A 14,811-nucleotide genomic window follows, 5' to 3' on the forward strand; every position below is an offset into this window, starting at 1 on the left:
CTGGAAAGGATTCACCATTCTAAATGCCATTAAGAAAATTCATGGCATAGGAGGAGGTCAGAAGATCAACATTAACAGGAGTTTGGAAGAAGTTGATGCAACCCTCATGGATGACTTTGAGGAATTCAAAACTTCCGTGGAGGAAGTAACTGTAGATGTGGTGGAATGCATGGAATCACCTCCACCATGAAACAAGGGGTATGCAGCTCACAGAAACAGAAGTCATATCTTCCACCCTCAAGTAATCTCTAGTGATGATCCTTATGTAGAGCTGCTGGACAGAGATTAAAGTGATTAAATTAAAATGATTTCCCTGCTTAGAATCATTTTGGGTAAAAAATCAACCGCTCCATGCTGCCAGCCCATGCTGGGAAAATAAATCTTCCAGAGTGCTGAAAATAGGACACCCCCACCGTGTCAATGTCCCATGCCAGCACATGCTTTCACAACCGATACTCCACCCAACAAATGTTGCTTGTGAATTCATCAGCCAAAGAACTATTACAATAACCCCTTAATTTTGAAGAAATTAAAACTGGGGGATAAGAAGGATGGAGAAAAAGTAAAAGAGAGCAGGGAAGCCATGGGCTAGGGCAAGGAGATTGGCAGGTAGGTACTATCTCTTGCCCTTCCAAGGAACCATGGAAATGACAGAAAAGACATGTATTTGGAAGAATAAGAATGTAACTGCTCTTGAAGGAGAAAGAGATTTTGGATTAAATGGAACAAACAGGTGAAAGATCAGAATTACAGAGAAAGAGCAGAGAAATCACAGTTCTGTCTGTAGGGGATGTGAGGTAAGGATGCTCTTTCCCTCCAGGTATAGGGAAGGCACCTCCACCTGAGAGTTTTATAACCTGTTTTCTCAAACTCCTTCGGCTTAAATATTCAATATACCAAGATACCACATTTTGAGGTAGCATGTCCTGAACCCCGTTAGTAGCTTAACCTTAATTTTTAAAGCTGCAAAGATTGCATATAAAGGCAGCAATTGTTAATAAAATGCAATATCACCATGAACAAAGAAGGGAGGAAATATAAAAATCTAAGAGGATTCTCCACTGAGATTCAAAACGTCTTGAAGTTCTCACTCCCTTGAAATAAATAGAAACTGGAATCTGTACCAGACACATTTTAAGTGTGAAAGAAACTTATATGATGAAAGAAACTTATAAGGAATTTCTCCTCTCTCTTTTCAAAAGATTGGTGATGTTTCAGTTAAAGCAAAATATATGAAGTTATATTATTATTTTTGGACCTTCACTTTTACTCACTCTTTAAAACACCAATCAAGAAAATACCTTAGAATAAATTTAACTTAGGAGGTGAGAGACCTGTACCCTGAAAACTACAAGACCCTGATGAAAGAAATTGAAGAAGACACAAATAAATGGAAAGATATGCCTTGCTTATGGTTTGGAAGAATGAATATTGTTAAAATGTCCATACTACCCAAAGCAATCCCTATCACAATTCCAATGGTGCTTTTCACAGAAAAAGAACAAACAATCCTAAAATTTTTATGGAACCACAAAAGATTCTGAATAGCCAAAGCAATCTTGAGAAAGAAGAACAAAGCTAGATGCATCCATTTCCTGCCTTCAAGCTATATTACAAAGCTATGGTAACCAAAACAGTATGGTATAAAAAAAAGACACCTAGATCAGTGGAACAGAATAGAAAGCCCAGAAGTAAACCCACACAAAGGAGCCAAGAATATATAATGGGGAAAGGATAGTCTCTTCAATAAATGGTGTTGGGAAAACTGGACAGCCACATGCAAAAGAATGAAACTGGAGCACTATTTTACATCATACACAGAAATTACCTCAAATAGATTAAATTGTAAATCAACTATACTTCCATTTTTTTAATATTAAAAAATGTATTAAAGACTTGAACAAGAGGCAAAGAAGAGGTAAAAGAAATAAAAAGTACAAAACTGGGTTAGGGGAGGCCAATTTTTATTTGCAAATGGTATGGCTGCTAAGATGAAAATCCAAGAGAATCCATTAAAGAGTTTAGAATTCAAAAGTTTGTTTTCTCCTCTGGAATGTAACCACCAGTTTCCAAAGAGTGCAACTTAATTGCTATGCAAAACTCATTCCCAGCTAGTATCCCTAGTCCGCCTTCAATTTTCTAAATTTGTTTAGTAGAGGGTATTAAGATTCCTTCAGTCTGTATTTTCACTCTTGGCCAAAGGATTATTAATAAAATCACTAACTCTAGAATGTTCTTTTCTTAAAATTATGTGCCCAAATGGTTTAATTTCTGCAATATGGTCCATAATAGAACTGAAAACGGCAGGTCTGTAGTTCGTTGAGCTTTATATCTTCCCTCATTTCTTCTTTTCCTCTCTGAAATGTAAATTCTAAGGTTTTTAATCCTAAAGTTACTTTTACAGCAGTGCAAATATTTGTCACTTTTTTTGCTCTGCAACAGTTTATATAATCTTGTGTTGGAAAGACAGGGAAGCACACTTGTTATTACTCCAAATCTCGTGCTCATTCTGGGACACCCTCCACCCCACCCTCAGTAGTCTCTCCCTCATCAATGTCCCTAGATTCCAGCCCTGAGCGAGATGTCAAAGTCTACAGTAGGCACTCCAAAAATCTTGATTGACAGGTTAGGCGATAATTTGAGTTTTGTGTTAACCCCAAGAGAAGATACCGTAGGAGAAAACAGTGGGAGGGATGGGAGACGTTGGTGGGGAAAAGTCTTTTTGTGAAAGAGTGTAAGATAAAGGAGGGGAGAAATTTCTCTTTGATTTGGTTTTGTTTCAAATAGCTGGCCATTTTCGAGAAACCAAAACCATTGAGTAAATGGATACATGAGTGTTACTGCTTTACTTCTAGGGCTGGACGTTTCACATCTTTCCTATTCCACCCACACTTTTGATGAGCATGGTTCTTTCAAAAAACCCTATTGCTCTGTGGCTTAACCCATAAACGAACCAGTGGACATCTTCTTGTCAAAAACAAGTCAAATTTGGGACGTATCCAAGTCAAGCATGGAAATCACCAAGTTCCTTGACAGCGTCCATTCACTCCGTTCTTTTTAAACCTACAAGCATATATGTGTGTATATATATATATATATATATATATATATATATATACTGAATAAACTATTCCTTTCTAGGCTTAAGCTAACCTTGCACTTACAGGAGAACTTTCTATGAAGCTTCCAGGCTATCTCTGTGCTTCCTCCAGCACCTCCATTATTCCCTTCAGACTCCCCTCCGAATGCACCATCTGTGCTCACTCCTTCCTCTTTGCTGTTTTCCATAAGGGATGCAGCATCAGCTCTAGACTCAAAGTCTTCCTCTCTACCCCACCTCTCGAAGTCATTAATCAAAGACTTCAACAGGGTCCACAACGATGAACCGTCTAACAGTTCCTGACATTTATGTATTAGTTTTTACAACTTTTAGACGGTGTTGGAAATAGTTTAACTGTTGGTGAATTTTGAGAACTCTTGTTTAGCTAGATCTTCAGAATCCGCGGTAGAAAAGCCCCCTCCCCCTCCTGTTTACATACCTTTTGTACGCTACGTGAGAGCAGTCTCCCGTCAGCTGGCCGCGTGGCCTAATGGATAAGGCGTCTGATTCCGGATCAGAAGATTGAGGGTTCGAGTCCCTTCGTGGTCGTCGTTTTTTTTTCCCTTTGCTGGTCTCATTCACTGCCGGGTTGGATAAAGCTTGGAAGATATTTAAAATCTGATTTGCTTCCTTTCCCTTCTTGTTGCTGATGTGAGTTCAATAAATAAACTCTTATATAACATTTAGGTATTGGAGGCCTGGTGTGTGACGAGTATTTTACAAATGAACAAGGAGGAAATACCACGTGTCCTCAAGGAGCTTACTTTCTACCGGACCCAACAAATGAAATCAAATAAACAGAAACAAAATAACTAAAATTTGTTTCACGTCCTATCAAAGAAATAAGCAACGGGCTGAGATCAAAAATAAGGGATGGGGGCTCCTTTAAACAGAGTTTTATTATTCCTGGCATAAGGAATAATAGTGCTAACTCGCTGAGAATATGAAGGCATTTGGTCTTTTCAAAGTTAAAATACCGAACTTTTTTCGTGGTGGGGTGGAGGGAAGGGGTCACTAAAAAAATCAATTAAATGGGGTAATGGTGAGTTAAATTTCTGGAAACAAGGTGTCTGCTAGGATTCTCTACTACTGTGGCTCTAAATGGTTTGAAATAGGTGTTCTCCAGATTTTCATTAGCTACCTTAAATATAATGGCCTCTACCTCCCAAATAGCAATCTCAGAGAGAAGCCTAAAGGCAAAAGCCACCAAAGGCTTTTATTCCAATTGAACTGTACTCTGCAGCAACTTCTATGTAGCCATGATAGGTTTAGTTTTAGCAAGAGTGCAAATGCCATAAATGGATCTGAACAGCAGGGAGGTTCCTCAAATAATTTAAAAATAGAACTATGGTATGATCCGACAAGCAACTCCACTTCTGGGTATTATATCCAAAAGAATTGAAAGCAGAGTCTCAAAGAGATATTTGTACCCATGTTCATAGCAGCATTATTCGCAATAGCCAAGAGGTGAAATTAAACCCAAACAGCCTTAGAAGGATAAATGGATAAACAAAATATGGTATATACCATGGAATATTATTGTCTTAAAAGGGAAGGAAATTCTGTCACATGCTACTACATGGATAGACCTTGGAGACATTATGCTAAGTGAAATCAACCAGTCACAAAAAGACAAATACTGTATGATTCCACTTATACAAATGTAGATGAAAAATTAATCAAGTCCATCTAAAGAAGAAAAAGAGAATTTTATTCAGGCCAACATAAGGATTATAACCTGGGAGACAGTCTTTCAGAAAATTCTGAGGACTGTTCTGCTTGTTAGAGGTCAGTGATACAGTTATATACATCCTCAAGACAAAGGATCATTCATCAAAATGACACGGTGACAAGTTACATAAAGTTCACCAAAGATACATAGTCCAGATCTACATGGCTTAGTTGCTCCATGGCATGTGGGATCTTCTCAGACCAGGGCTCAAACCTGTGTCCCCTGCATTGGTAGGTGAATTCTTAACCACTGCACCACCAGAGAACTACAGGCATGCTATTTTAAGTGGTGAAATATAGTCTCTTTCTCACCTCATGTTCCATGAAAGGGAGATTTCTGTAATAAAAATGGATGAAATGGGGTTAAAATAGGAATTTTCAATGTGTCATTTCAATAAAGTGCTACCGTTCTACAACAAATTTATAAGAAACTGAATGATACTAGAGCTGATGAGTTAACTGAATACTAAATTTCAAAGAGAAATCAGATTTGGCGACTTGTACTATTGCTTTCCTAGGAACACTCTGATGGTGTACCACACTCATCTCATTTACAGTCAGACCTCCATATCTGCAGGTTCTGCAACCATGGATTAAACCAACTCCATATCAAAAATATTCTGAAAAAAATTCCAGAAAGTTCCAAACAGCAAAACTTGAATTTGCCATGCACCAGCAACTATTTACATAGCATTTACTCTCTATTAGGTATTATGAGTAATCTAGAGATGATTTAAAGTATGTAAGAGAATGTATATAGGTTATAAGCAAATAACTATGCCATTTTATATACAGAACTTGAGTGTCCATCGATTTTGGTATCCACTGGGGTCCTGGAACCAATCCTCCATGGATAGCAGGGGACAACTGTATATCTACTCATCAGTGGAGATATTGGGCCTGTGTTGTAGTGGTTATAGTTTGGTCCCCTCTGAACCTAATTTCTATGCTGGGTATTCCACATTTTTTTAAAGTATCTTTTTAAATTTGAGCTGGAGCTATCCACAATTTAGTTGAATTTTAACTTCACCTTTTAAATCTTAGACATGCTTTACACTGGTTAGTATTGGTTAGGTGCATCATATGAACTCAGTGGCTAGGATGAAATGTATCATTCTGAGGATAGCTTAGTCAAACTCCCATTTACTGATATTTTCACTTTTAATTTCTTTTAAAATTATGCAACTCTTCACAAATTTGCGTGTCAACCTTGAGCAAGGGCCATGCTAATCTCTGTATCATTTTCAACTTTAGTATATGTGCTGTTGAAGCGAGCATGATTCTGCATTATTTACTCACACTTTAAAAGCCAAACAAGTCAGGTACTCATTCCCTATTACCCTCCAATCAATTTTTAGCTAGTACACAATCATGTGTTTTATAAACCTTTCTGGATATAATGAGCATCTTTTCCTGAGACAGAAAGCAGGGAATCATGAATATTACAAAACACTATTTTTACAAGGGAAGTCTCAGAGTGAACGAACACTTCCAATATTTCACCTACCTTCTGAGTTTCAAAGGTTTCAAATATCTATGGGCTCAAATGAAATATGCTTCATTCTTGCCTAAGAGTCAGGCTGGACCTCGGAACTGGTCACTGGGTGAGACTCTTTCCTGAAGGAGTATGACTGTAAACTTTTATCTCTGCTAAACCAAGCTCCAGCCAACTCATGCCTGGGCATGCCCTGATGGATTTGCTAATGTTAAGTGAGTGTGGTATAATAAATATATGTGGTCTTTGTCCCTGGTTCCTGGCACAAAGCTCCTCAAACTCTTGGGATTTCATAGTGATAGGAGTGTGGTTTGTCAGTCACATCCTTATCTTATCCTTATCCTTGCTCTTATCCTAATGAGGTAACTTAGGGTGGTGCCCTTAGATAGACTCAGAATAAGGCTGGTCACCAGAAAGACCAAGAGATTAGAAGCTTGGCACTTCCAGTCCCACCCACCCACCTCTGAGAAGGGGAAGAGGGGCTGAGGATCTGCAGAAAGTGTGCAGACGAGCCTTAAAGCAGGTGGTCCCAGGACCCGAGTCTGACCGACGCGGAGGACCACAAAGAAGTCCCAAGTTTGAAACGTCCGAGAGCGCCAGAGCAGAAAAGTGGGCCCCAACTGGAGCTCCAAGGTCTCCACACAGCCGGGAACCACTTCACCCCTGACTCACCCCACCCTTCCGGCCAGTGAATCCGACCTCCTCCCCGCAGCTCCAGATGGGAATGGTAAAAATTAACTTATCCTAAAGAGGCCACTCCTAAAGCAAGCCTAGCCTACAAAAACCAAGGTTACTTCCCGGTCCTCTCTAGGACGTTGGCTGTCTCGCCTTCTCAGTGGTTCCTCCGCTTCAGTTTCCTGCATCGAAAGCAGAGAAGCCGCTAAAACTTTCGAACTTACTCCTCGACACCACCAGAGTTAACTGGCTGTTTGCCTCTCTACCTACACATAGCATTTACAGACCCCTTTCTTTGTGCTACGAAGAGTTATGCACTTTGCACACATTGTCTCATTTAATCCTGGAAGTAAAGCATGAAGTAGATGGTCTTATGATATGTTCTTTGGAACATAGCTCCAAAGAACTTGAAACAACCTTGGCCTTTTGCCACAAGTATTCACAGTTCTACTCAGTCACTGTGTTTCTTCCTCAACTTCTATGACAGGAGAATTCAACAGTTTGACGCTTTTGAAGAGTCATCACTTGATTGTATTTAACTCATATCCTACAACCTCTCTAGATTAACTTGGGCTCTAAAACCTGTAACAAATGTTCATTGCTTTCCTCTTCAGCACAATCTGTAACCAGGTTCCAGTCTAGCTTTGCTTTCCTACTTCTTTTATGGATGAAACAATGGTTGAGACTCTCCCAGAAAAGGCTTGTAGAATTTTACAATTTGTAGTGGAGGAAAAAATAATTTTCCCTCTATTCTTCTAAGTTCTTGACTGGGTCCCCTGTAATGAAAGTCAGATAAACAAGAGAAAAACAAACAGAAGTTTATTAACATGTGTACATATACATGGGAGATACCCAAGGGAAAATGAGTAACTCTCAGATGGCTTAGAATTCAGGCTTGACTACCACCTTCAGCTAAAGATAAAAGAGTCAGGGTGTGGGGGAGGTCAGTTATGAGGAGGTGACCAGGAAAAGGGGAGGAGAGAAAATGAGAAAAGGAGGAAAGGAAGTAAGAAAGAGGAAGCTTTCACAGAAGACACTAATAGGTCAAGGGTCAAAGTTCAAAGGCTAATACTTCAAACCATAAGTGATTGAATTAGATAGAAATTTTAGTCATTTCCCCCTCTCCTATTTTTCCTTTTCTCTCTTGTCATCACTACCCTGATGTTAATGAAAATAAAAATACCTGAAAAACGTACATATAAAGCACTTGAATGTTCTACCATATATAAAATATATAAGCAACAAGGACCTACTGTATAGCACAGGCAACTATACTCAATATTTTGTCTAGGGCAACTGTCTTAGATTGGGCTGCTATAACAAAATATCATAAACTGGATGGCTTAAATAACAGAAATTTCTTTCTTACAGTTCTAGAAGCTAGAAAGTCTGAGATCAGGGTGGTCCGAGAGGTCAGGGTTCCAGTGAGGAACCTCTTCCTGGTTGTAGAAGGCTGTTTTCTTAGAGTAGAGTGAGGAAGTAAGCTCTCTCAGGACACTAATCCCTTTCATGAGGGTAGATCTCATCTAATCCTCATTACTTTCCAAAGACCCCATCTCCAAATACCATCACATTAGCGGGTAGGGTTCCAACAAACGAATTGGGGGGAGGGGAGAGGGAACATATTCAGTCCATAAGAACAACTTTCATAGATTTGAGGTGTGTTACAACTCTTAAGTTGTAGAAAACTGATAATAGTGCAAATGATTTTCATCCACAGAAATGCAAGTGAACTGTGTTTAGTGGAATGCAATTGATCATTGCCCTGAAATTGACAGGTTAAAAAAATCCATTTGTAAATTTATTCCAACATTACAATTGTCTATAAATATGTGATACTTTGAATTTTCTTTTGAACCAGTTGTAACATCTTACTGGTTGTTACATTTTTCATGAATTAAGTAGTCTTTGACATATATTTGTTTTCATTAGTGTGAAAGTCATAATTTTACCTTTTTTAAAAAAGTATCATTTAACAATTTGGAAACAATTGAGGCATATTCACTAGTGGCAAAAATAAAATATCAGCTCTGTGGGGGATAAATGTAGATTGAAAAACATGGTTTTGGATCTGAAGCTAGAAAAGACTTTCTCTACTCCCTCTTACCATGCCTACACCTGGAACCCAGAAGACACACTCACCTGGCAGCTCGTGAAGACACAGGTACACCTAGAAACCACCAAAGCAAAGGGCTGAGGGAGACCACAAAAGGACAGCTGAACATTAATTCCACCCAAAAGAGAAATGTGGGTCAAGGAAGGTAAAAACCCTTATTGACTCTTACTCAGTTTTCTCTTCCCATGGGGAGGGCAAAGAAGAGGACGAATGAAGTGGTGGAGTATCTTCTCAATAATTCCAAGAGGCACTTGCAAGTGAAATGGGAAATTTCCTATTAAAAAGTAGTTTTGTTAAAATTCTGTAATTGTGTGTTTTTTTAAACTAAAATCAACCTTTTAAATATCCAATATCACAGTCATATGAAAAGTCATTTATGATAGCATCCTTGCTTCTTTTTTTCTTCTAGAACTCTCCAAGAGAAACAGCTGCTATCTCTTCACCTCAACTATCTTCCTGACTTTTTTCAATTCACCCAGTTCTCCAAAGAAGATACACATTCTTCCAGAGTATTCATAGATACACTTGTCTTCTCCTCTGAAAATGATTTTATTAGGCAGTGGATATACATGTATATGATATAATATGCCCTGTACAGTTATGTGTTTAATAAAAATAATAGAAGTCTTGTGAGAATCGATTTCCCCTCCTTAAGCTTTTATATTTCATTTCATATTTCAGTTAACCACAGTTAATTTAAGAACTGCAGGGAGCTGAGCATGTTTGGTAGTACTTGAAACCATTTGGTTCCCGCCATCTGAATTCAGAATGTGACTTCTCAGATCAAACAATTGGATCTGTCTCTGATGAATGTCTCTGGAGAATTTAATTGTCAAATAAACTAGGTTTTCTTTTCACCTGCCTAGTCTCTTGCATTTTGACTATTAGGATAAAAATCAAAGCTCAAATGAGTAGTCATGAGTGGTCATAATGACAGAGAAATACATGGTCATGTATATATGAATCTTCAATAGCTGGCATTAAATACTTAGTCTCAAGATCTGGGATGTGTATATTCTTCTCCTGAAAGATAAGGGAATCTTGGAATGTGGTGTTCCTGAGGCAGAATCAGTCATTTGACTGGAATATAAGCAACACAAGGTATAAACTTATTTTACTGTTTTTAACATTAAATTAAAATTTAATTCTATCGTACCCTACCCTATTCTATTCTACTGCCACAGCACCAGGGCCGCATCCCCTGGTACATAATAAGCCCTCATTAAATATTTGTTGAAAGAATGGTAATTATAAATACAGTGAACGTTGAGAAAAAAAAAAGTAGATAAATGAAATAGGATCTACCTATCCTGTGGAATGATTTGCAACATTTCCTTTGTAAGGAAAAAGATTAAGTGTTCACGTGGAAAGAGCTCAAGATCTATTAAGCGAAATAATGTGTGAGAGAATGGCATGTTTCGTATGACTGCATTTCTATAAAAACAAACAAAATATTTATGAATATATATACACGAATGCAGAGAAAACAGGAGTGTAAGAAATATAGTAAAATACTGATGGTGGTTAGATTTGGAGGAGGAAAGTATAACTTCCACATTTAATTCAGGAGTTACAACGGCACTCAGTTTTGACTGAGGAAACAAAATAATTATCAGACGCCAAGGTGAGTGTGAATGTGCATAATTTACAAAGGAAATGTTTGAGAACTAGTACATGACTTTTGAAAATGGAGAAGAGACTGGAGGATCTATATAAGATTTCTTTGCAGACAGCACTGCCATGAGCCAGAGGGGAGTGGGGTTGGTAGCAAAGTGCTACAGGAAGTATTCAGGGCAGGGCCTGGGTCTGCAACAAAGTGGATGAGCCGGATAAATAAGAAGGCAGGGTACCGGACCATTGCCCCCTTTCTCCTCCAGCACCAAAGAGAAGGGAACTATCCGGGTTCCCAAAACTCGCTGTTTCTAGATTATCTCGCGATGCCTCAGAAAAACCAACCTCTTGTAGTACTCTCCGGGTCTTTATTAAGCGTTTTCGCTCCAAATAGCGTGGCTTCCAAAAAATATCGCGATGCTTCAGCTTTTAATATTTTTGGCATTAACAGTCCCTGTCAGAAAATTTTGAAAGTCAGTTTTTAACACAGTGAGTTGATAAATTGCTTATACATATTGCTCTTGTCAGTATTTTTGTTTTGGAAATTAGGAGAAGGGAAAAAAGAGTGTGTCAGAAGTGGGATTCGAACCCACGCCTCCATACGGAGACCAGAATCCCCAACGTAGGGAAGCTTCAGCTTGAGTCTGGCGCCTTAGACCACTCGGCCATCCTGACACCCTACAAAAGCGGCGAGATTTTCCATTGAAATAGACACAAAGAGCAGCGTCTCTGTGACGTATACTCCAGAGAAGGGTTTACGTCCGAGTCGCCGGCTAACGCTCCAAGAATAAAAGGCCACCTGTGGACTGAAAAGGAAGACAGCTCATATTTCGGGAGGGAAGGGAAAAACGAACATCATTTAGCTCAGGTCGCTTGGTGGGTTCTCCAGCCTCTAATCTTTACCGAAATGTTGAGCGTAGTTAGCCTCGCCCTAGGCTTTCTTTCTTTTGAAGACAGTGAGGAACATCACCAAAAATGTAGCAAAAGACCCCGATTCTAGGGCATGAACCATTTTATCTTCTCTATTAGGTTCCTTTTCGTCCCCAGATCTGCCTTTCCACTCGAGAAGTGTTTGTTTTGGGCTCCGAAAGTGACAGCCGAGGAACAGCCTGAGAAAATCCTTGTAGGGCGCGACAGCTCCCACCGGTGTAGACTTGACAAAGCCAGTTTCTGCCCCAAGGGATTGACCTGTCCCAGGTCCAGAGAAACTCTGGGAGCGACACGCTTGCTTCCTGACCTTCCTGGTCACTCACAGATATTCCGGAGTGAAAGTCTCCATGGCGTCCATTGCCAGGTCGTGGATAAAATGGCGATTTTTAAGGGGGATAGCGGGGGGAAAATGAGGGACGTGCCACATCTCCTGACTCAGACTTTTCCAGCTTTCTCAGCTTTGTGCAAAGTAATCTGAGCTCTGAGTCTGGAAGGTCACATATTTTAATGAAATCCTGAGACTAAAAAATAAGAAATCATTCCTCCAACTAGATTGAGAGTCCTTAGGGGTCAGGGAAACTGCGAAAATAACCTTTGTAGGCCCAGTGCCTGCCCAGGACCGTGCCTGGCATACATGGTAGGAACTCAACAAGTATGTTTGACTCACTTGTTTCAACTGCTGTGTTTGGGCTGTGAAGTTCAGACAGTAGAAACATAGATTTGGGAATTTTAAGCAGATTTTGTCCCGATAGGTTACCTTTTGTATTTATTGATACACAAAGGTTTTCCTTTTTCTTTATGTATGGCAAACGTTAGTTCTGTTTTCTGCATAAAGAGAAATAGTTTTAATTTCGGTAGAACCTGAGATTTCTAGACTCCCTTGGTTTCATATGCTATTTTTGATAGAGAAAATGGGGAGTGAGAAGTATAGGGGAAAATTGTTTCCTAATTTCCCTCCCCTCAAGATTTGAGATTTGCTCTGTTTTCTCTCTTAAGCTATAATTGTCCCGCAAGTGATTCCCGACGAGGCGACTGTAACTTCTTAAAAATTTATAATTTTTTAAATTGCAAAGTACTGCAATTATCCCATATCGAATGGATATTGTTGAACATACGATTATTTTTTTTCATTTTCATGAGACATACTCTAAAGAACATCCTTGCATAAATATTTTCAAATATCCATAATTATTTCTAGAAGTGGAATCACTAGATCAGTTTATCCAGTTTTTTAAAATTATTTGTTTTTTCAATTTGGTAAGTGCAGTTTATTTATTTTTGGCTGCACTGGGTCTTTGTTGTTGCGTGGGGGGGGGGGGCTACTCTTCTTGGTGGTGCGCAGACTTACTATTGCGGTGTTTCCTCTTGTTGCGGAGCACGGGCTCTAGGCACTCCGGCTTCAGTAGTCGCAGCACGCAGGCTGAGTAGTTGTAGCTCGTGGGCTCTATCTAGAGTGCAGGCTCAGTACTTGTGGTGGGCATATGGGATCTTCCCGAACTAGGGCTCGAACCCGTGTATCCTTGAATTAGCAGACAGATTCTTAACCATTGCGCACCAGGGAAGTCCCAAATAACAGGCTTTAATTTCCAACCTTGAAATCAATCTCTTGACTGTTTTATGTGGAACTGTACCTGGGGCAATACTGTCATATTCATGTATTGTTTGCACAATATGAAATCTAAGCTACTTTGTTAATATCCTAGCAAAGTCACTTCCCCTAGAATAATCTACACTGGTTTGGTTGAGCTTTCTCATTATTCTTCACAAAGACCTCACATAGAAATTACTCAGCCATAAAATGGAATATTACTCAGACATAAAAAGAAACGAAATTGAGTTATTTGTAGTGAGGTGGATGGACCTAGAGTCTGTCATACAGAGTGAAGTGAGTCAGAAAGAGAAAAACAAATACCATATGCTAACACATATATATGGAATCTGAAAAAAAAAACACCAAAAAATGGTTCTGAAGAACCTAGGGGCAGGACAGGAATAAAGACGCAGACGTAGAGAATGGACGTGAGGACACGGGGAGGGGAAAGGGTAAGCTGGGACGAAGTGAGAGGGTGGCATGGACATATATACACTACCAAATGTAAAATAGCTAGCTAGTGGGAAGCAGCCACATAGCACAGGGAGATCAGCTCGGTGCTTTGTGACCTAGAGGGGTGGGATAGGAAGGGTGGGAGGGAGACGCAAGAGGGAGGGGATATGGGGATATATGTATATGTATAGCTGATTCACCTTGTTATACAGCAGAAACTAACACACCATTGTAAAGCAGTTATAATCCAATAAAGATGTTTAAAAAAATTAAATGGATTGTTAAAAGAAAAACTACTGGGTTAAAGGAGGTTCAGGAGTGTAGTGATTTAATTACATGATCAAGTCAAAATTTATTGCAGGACCAAGTTACTAGGTACCAGCCTCTCAGCCTCAAGAAAAAGCGCACTGAAGAAGAAATTAGACCTAAGTGTTCAGCTTCTTCCCACTACCGTGGTCCACAATGAGGTCTCCTACAGCACACAATGTTTTACTTATCTGCAAATGGTCTTTTGTCGATCTCCACTTTTTCATGTTATTTTTTCTCCTCTTAATTGACTTTATTAACTTTTCCAAGGACAGGGTCATGTTCTCTTGTATTCTCAATAGTCAAGTTCAGCCAGGGCACAATTAACACTGGTTAATTGTGTATTTGAATCAAAGAATCATTGTCTCGCATTTGTGAAGAAGCAATCCACCCACCATTCGTACACTAAGCTTTCAAGTTGTTTTTTATTTTGCTGAGAGATGTGTGACTTCCATCCATACTTCGGTCAGGATCACAGATAACTGAAGGTATTAACAAATGGATCTATTTACTATATGCTAGCTTTGCTCTTAATTTCTTAGTGCTTTTAAGTTTGCCTTTGTCATGTGTATTCTCTCATCTTCTCAACTGCATATCCTGGATGGCAGGGGCCATGCCCAGTTCCCTTTCATTCTTTGAACCTGTCCCTTCTAGGCCTTGTCTGGTCTTGGGGTAGATGCTCTTCTGTACCTGCTGGGTCAGTATCAGAAAAAACTAGAGCAGCTGAAGACAAACAGTTTTCCCGGGGCCGCAAAAGAACAAAAGAATGAGCTGTTGAAGGCCTAATGTGTAATTAACAACTT

General features: G+C 39.4%; 3 non-coding genes across 3 annotated transcripts; 1 reads left to right on the top strand and 2 right to left on the bottom strand.

Annotated features, from left to right (window-relative positions):
* The first annotated feature begins 3,576 nt into the window (after window positions 1–3,576).
* Window positions 3,577–3,649, top strand: TRNAR-CCG. The gene has a single exon. It is a non-coding gene; the product is annotated as a tRNA-Arg (tRNA).
* Window positions 3,650–6,004: 2,355 nt separating this feature from the next.
* LOC114908245 lies at window positions 6,005–6,109 on the bottom strand. The gene has a single exon (XR_003796934.1). It is a non-coding gene; the product is annotated as a U6 spliceosomal RNA (small nuclear RNA).
* A 5,187-nt stretch (window positions 6,110–11,296) lies between these two features.
* TRNAL-CAA lies at window positions 11,297–11,403 on the bottom strand. The gene is made up of 2 exons: window positions 11,366–11,403; window positions 11,297–11,342 (listed from the first exon to the last, which is right to left on the bottom strand). It is a non-coding gene; the product is annotated as a tRNA-Leu (tRNA).
* Between the last annotated feature and the right edge of the window lie 3,408 nt (window positions 11,404–14,811).

The sequence above is a fragment of the Monodon monoceros genome, unplaced genomic scaffold (genome assembly GCF_005190385.1).
Source record: "Monodon monoceros isolate NGI ecotype Baffin Bay Population unplaced genomic scaffold, NGI_Narwhal_1 Super_Scaffold_3, whole genome shotgun sequence".
NCBI lineage: Eukaryota > Metazoa > Chordata > Mammalia > Artiodactyla > Monodontidae > Monodon > Monodon monoceros.